The sequence below is a fragment of the Panthera leo genome, chromosome B2 (genome assembly GCF_018350215.1).
Source record: "Panthera leo isolate Ple1 chromosome B2, P.leo_Ple1_pat1.1, whole genome shotgun sequence".
Lineage (NCBI taxonomy): Eukaryota > Metazoa > Chordata > Mammalia > Carnivora > Felidae > Panthera > Panthera leo.
The window spans coordinates 125,043,837-125,049,836 of NC_056683.1; positions in this window are offsets into that span (position 1 = coordinate 125,043,837).

The following is a 6,000-nucleotide window of genomic DNA, read 5'->3' on the forward strand; positions in this document are numbered from 1 at the left end:
AACATGGTAATCGCTTTGTAAATAAAGTCGTTCTGGAGGTGGGCACGTAGCTGCACGTCCCGTATGGCACCGTGCGCGCGCACACACTGCTGGGACTCTTCCTTTTCAGTGAAATTGTTCAGTGGGGCAATAGGCGATAATAATAACCTTGCTTCCCAGAACGCGGCACAAGTAGCCTGGTCGTCCATTTGGCTCATTGACTTGCAAATAAAAACCCTAACACCGGTCTGGGCTACTACCCTGTCGGAGCCCTCTTGCTTTCTCACTTGGAGAAGCCGAGTTGTTTCCCCAACACCATGATGAGGTTGCTCTGAGCTTTTTATATTGCGCTTTATGTGGTAAAAGCGAGTTTAGCGCTCCGAATAAGGACTTCTGTTCAGAGTTGTTCCTTCATAACTCGATAGCCATTGAAGACTTCCTGCTGCGAAGGGCTAGTCCCCCGCCTTCCACCCCTCCTTTTCTCCCTTGCACACAAGACTTTTTTAGGCCCTATTTTTTGGAGGACTGGAAATTCTGATACATTTCCCCTTTCAGGAGTTTGCAGAAATCCTGAGGATTGCGAGCGAATCCTGATTATGTGAACCTATTATCCCTGTCTTCCTCTAGTTAGATATATAAATTTATAGACCTACTATAAAAATACAATATTTTTAATATATGTACTTAAACATTGTTACCGTCTTTTTCTCCTTCCTTTTCCAGGCTCTTCAGCATTTATAGCTGTGTGTGCAATGATATTTAAACCTCAAAAATATTTACTTTTTGGAGACTTGCGCATGGAACACGTTGCATTGTTTGCAATAATCTCCTATTCTGTCTACCCACCACTTTTACCTGTAGGTCATCGACTTGCACTTATTGAATCGGAGGCTGGGGAGAAACCTGAAAGTGTCACCTGCTATTAAAAAAAAAAAAAAAAAAAAAAAAAAAAAGGCTCCAAAATTCTGGTCAACCCCGGACTCAAAAATTGTCAGATAGATTGTTGACTTCCTGTCCTCATACTGCAGTGTCTTGCGACACGACGGCCAGCTCTTGAATGCCTAATCTAAATTCCTCTTGCAGCCATTAAGAAAAGGTCCAGCTCCATCCAGTGCCAGTGGTTCCACATACTGTTGGGAAATCTCCTGAAAGGTCACCTCCCCACCCCCACCATCCCTTAAAGGGAAAAAAAAAAATTTAGTTCTGGGACCAGCTGGTCAAAACGTGGCGTGCTTTGCTCATTTATCCATCCGCCCAGTGAATGTTCCCTACACGCCAGGCACTTTCTTAGCGCCTAGAGGAACAACGGGTATGGGAACTCATTTTCGAAAAGAAGAGTCGGGCAAACAGGTTTGGGGCACACTGTAATAAATGCAGCAGCAGCATTCAGCCAACGCCAGGACTTCTGGAAGTACCTAGGAGGGACCCCTAACCTGGTCTCAGGGGCCTTGGAAAGGCTTCCCCGTGTAGGTGGTGACTAAATTGAGGCCGAGGATGAGTAGAGGTTAGGCCACCCCAGGAGGGGGCAGAGACGAGAGCGGCAAGGTTGGAGAGGTAAACTGGGGCTGGATCCCGTGGTCGTTGGTTCCCAAACTGAGAAAATTGGGATTATATCCTGAAGACAAGGGGATACAGGCAAAGACTTGTGAATCAGTGAGGCGATCACGTTTTTGTTTCAGAGAGATCAGGACAGTACTGTGGAGAATGGATTCAGAAAGTAAGGCTGGAAACAGGGAGCCCAGTTAGGGGCAGTTATAGTCCTCAGTCATCCAGGGGTATGCAGAAGCCCATGGAACCAAGGGTTTATCCTCTGAACCCGGGTAAGGACATGGTCTGTGTGTGACCTTCGCAGCGATAGGCAGCTATATTAGCTTCCTAGCACTGCCGTGACAAAGTACTACTCTCTTTCTGCCACTCAGGCTGAAAGAATAGGAATTTGTTGTCACAGTCCTGGAGGCTAGAAGTTCAAGATCAAGGGGTGGGCAAGGCTGGTTCTGAGGGCTGTGGCAGAGAATCTGTTCCATGTGTCTCTCCTAGATTTGGTCATTCGTGGGCCATCTTCGGTGTCCCTTTGCTCGTACCTGCCCCATCCCATGTCTGCCCTCATCTCCACATGGTGTGGTCCTGTGTGCATATGTCTAAAATTTTCCCTTTTTACAAGGACAGCCATCATATTGGATTAGAGCCTATGCTAATGACCTCACTTCGACCTGAATATCTCTGTAAAGACCCCATCTCCAAATAAGGTCACATTTTGAAATACTGAGGGTTAGGATTCCAGCACATCTTTTTTGGAGAGACACAATTCATCCTATAACAGTGGTGGAGAAACTGAACAACACCAGACCCCTTCCCTTGTGGAAAAAAAGACGCTGCCTGGGGCTCTTTTCCCAGGTACCCTGCCGGCCTGTACACTCATTTCTTCGTGTTTCTGCTCAGACACTACCTCGATGAGGTCTTCCTGACTATCCTACCCAAACAACAATAGCCCTGCTTGCTTTCTTACACTGTTGGCTTTGCCTCTTGGCGTTTGTTCCCACCTGATATGTTGCATATTGAATTTTTACTGTCTTCTCCTCCTTACATTGGCAGCTCCAGGGAGTGGGGACCTTGCCTGTTTGTTCATTTAGTGTCTAAAACAGATCCTGACACGGTAAGTCTTTTACTGACCAGATGAATGAATGAATGAATGAATGAATGAATGAAATATAGCAGAGGTACTGAGGGAAACTGAATGAAGGATTTATGAGAGGGGCACTTGGAGGGTTGAGCGTCCGACTTCGGCTCAGGTCATGATCTCGTGGTTTGTGAGTTCGAGCCCCATGACGGGCTCTGTGCTGACAGCTGGGAGTCTGGAGCCCGCTTCGGATTCTGTGTCTTCCTCTCTCTCTCTGCCCCTCCCCTGCTCATGCTCTGTCTCTCTCTCTCTCTCCCCTTCAAAAATAAATAAACATTAAAAAAAGTTTTATTTGAAGGATTTATGAGGGGGGAGGTCAGGCAAGATTTTCTGGAGAAGGTTACTTTCAAGACTGGATGTAGAAGAATCTAGTGGAAAGGACAGCAGGGCACCGCTGTCTGCATGTGGCCTATCATGCACTTGAACAAAATTGTGACCTATTTGGGAAGATAGCTCATCTGGGGGTCATTGACTGTTGAGTTATGGAGGGAGGTCCATATCGGTGTGATGTTTTGATTGAAACAGAGCTTTTCTGAGGTATGCTTTGAGCTTCAGGAAACTCTTGAGTTGAGGAAAGGATGACTAAAGTACCCACCTTCAAAAAAAATGTATGGAAGAGGTTATACATGTGTTGGTGGGGTGGGGGTGAGGCTAGGGGCCAGGGGCTAGGGTGGGGTCTAATACTAGGTTTTGTACTTTGTCTAAATGATCTCACTTAATCTTTACCCTGACGAGCAAGGATTACTTTCATCATTTCAGAAAGGAGGATTTCAAGTCTCAGAGAGTTAAAAAAAAAAAAAAAAAAAAAAAAAGACCAAAAAACAAAAAGCAAAAAAAAAAAAAAAAAACCCACCCAAAAACTTAAAAAACAAAAAAACAAAACCCACCCAAAAACTTAAAAAAAAAAAAAAAGGCCACCTTCTCAGAGGGTTATTAACTCATGGTTAATAAAGAGGCGGAATCTGTCTATGCATTTCTGCAAGTTGAATAAATAATGCCCTCAATGTATGTACTTATGTAAAAATGATACATTCATATCAGTTGTAACCTTGCGGATTTGGTTCTGTGTAATAAAATGCAAATTCACTTGAAATCACCACTACACTCATGATAGTGTTTTGCGTCTTTATGTATTTTCTCATTCAATAAAAATATAGTGATTCCCAGGGGGAGAGGGAGCAGGTAGTGAGATGTTTTTATTAAAAAGGGATCTTTAAAGTTGATGAAACTGATACGACTCACCTAAGAGTTGGTTAAAATAAAGATCCCAGGACATCATCTCTAGAACTCCTGATTCAGCAGATGAGGAGGGGGCCTGATGATCTATGTGTTTTTTAAAAAGCTTCCAGTTAGTTCTGACGTTTAGACAAGTTTGCAAACCACCAACCTTGTCCTCAGGTAGAGCAGGAGTGTAGTTCACACTGATAGAGTCCCGTCCCCTGGATTGCCACCCATGATTGGAACTTTGCCCCGTCTTTGAAGGTCCTGCTCAGGTGACATCTTCTGTTTCAAGCCTCAATCCCTCAGGTGGAAAGAAATCTGGCTCCCTTGTTGCTCCCAGGACATTTTGCTCTAGATCTTTCTTTATGACTTCTTCTGGCTTGAGTTATGGGTATTTGGGCTCTCCTGTAGCCCTCTGGGATGGCAGACATTCCCTGGTGAGCCCCCAGGAACTGCACAATGTCATACATAGAGTAGCTTGTATTAGTCGGCTTGGGATACTGCAACAAAAGACCACCACTGCATGGACATTTATTTTCTCAGAGTTCCGGAGGCTGGAAGTCCACGGTCAAGGTGTCAGCAGCCTTGGTTTCATTTGGGGCCTCTCTCTTTAGCTTGGCGGGTGTTCACCTTCTTGCTGAGTCTTCAAGCGTCCTTTCCTCTATTGCCAAAGCCCCAGCTGCCTGTCAGATTTGATTAGGACCTACCCAAATGGCCTCATTTTAATTCAGTCAGTTCCTTGAAGACCTTATATCCCAATATAGTGATATTCTGAGATCCTGGGAGATAAGGCTGCAAGCTATGAATTTTATGGGACATAGTTCACCCCGTAAGACACCTCATGTATAGAGGTAACTGACATTTTATTAGCCTACAGGTTCAACGATAAACTAGACAACACTCACATTGGTTAGGAGGCTGGATGAAGTATGTTGGAAGGCAGAAGATAGCTTCAGTGACCTTAACTAATTACAGAAATGTTCCATCAAAAACGGAATTATGTTCAATAAGAAACACTTCAAAGGGCCTGTGAGGACAATAGCATGGGTACTAGAGGGGAAATTAGTTGACTAGATATAACAAAATTAGTTGACTAGACATAAGAAAAGAAAAGGAAAGAAAGGAAAAGAAAGAAGGGAAGAAAGGAAGGAAGGACACAAAAAAAGTGTGGGTCAAACAGAGCTGTTGGTTGAATGGGAGGCAGCAGTGGAATGTTATTAAAAAGGAAACAACTTGGAATGTATTAGGAGTGAGAATATCTCATGATAGAGCCGGAAGTAATCCTTTTGCTACACTTGGCTCTTTTCAGAGATTGTGGTTGGTTTGTAGCTTTACATTTTAATAAAGAATTACAGAAACTAAAGAAGGTTCATTAAAAAAAAAAAAGAGGGGAAATATATTTTAAAGGGATGGGAAATGGGACTTACAATAGCTATTTAATCTGGAGAAGAAAAGCTGACAGGTGACTTAATACATATGTTCTGGTATACACATAGGGAAACTAATATGGAGGATCCTTTCCAGATGTTTTGCTTTTCCACTGAGACAAAGAAAAAAGGAAAGCATTTTTAAAAGAGAGAGCTTTAGATCAGTGGTTTTCAAATTGGGCTCTGCAGACCCAGAGAGTTCTCGGCTTTGCTTTTACGTGCTTTATGCGTTAAGGATTTCTTGTTCGAATGTGTTTTAAAACATCGTTCTGATATTAAACAGTTATGAAAATGAAAGTTTTGGCTCGCACAAAAACCAGAGCCTTCTAATTCTAGGTGGGACTTGAAAAAGAATCGTATCCGACCCCCTTCATTTTCCAAATGAGAAATCTGAGGTCCTGAGAGGTTAAGTGACTTGCCCGTAAAGGACTTCCTGAAACATCAGGATTTTAAAACACCACAGCAGATTATCAGAGGGAACTAAGTCTTTATGAAGACTTCAGTGAAATAGGATAAGAGATGTGTTGAATGGCTTAGATCAGCATTTCCCAACAGGCCCTCTGTATGATAGGCGGGGGCGTTGTAAAAGGCACGGTATCTGTATCAATTTCTAGTTTTTAAAACCTGGGAAATAAAATCATTTAAAAGTATTTTTGCTGTTCAAAATAGCAGTTTGAAAGTCTCTGAGCGTGTGCC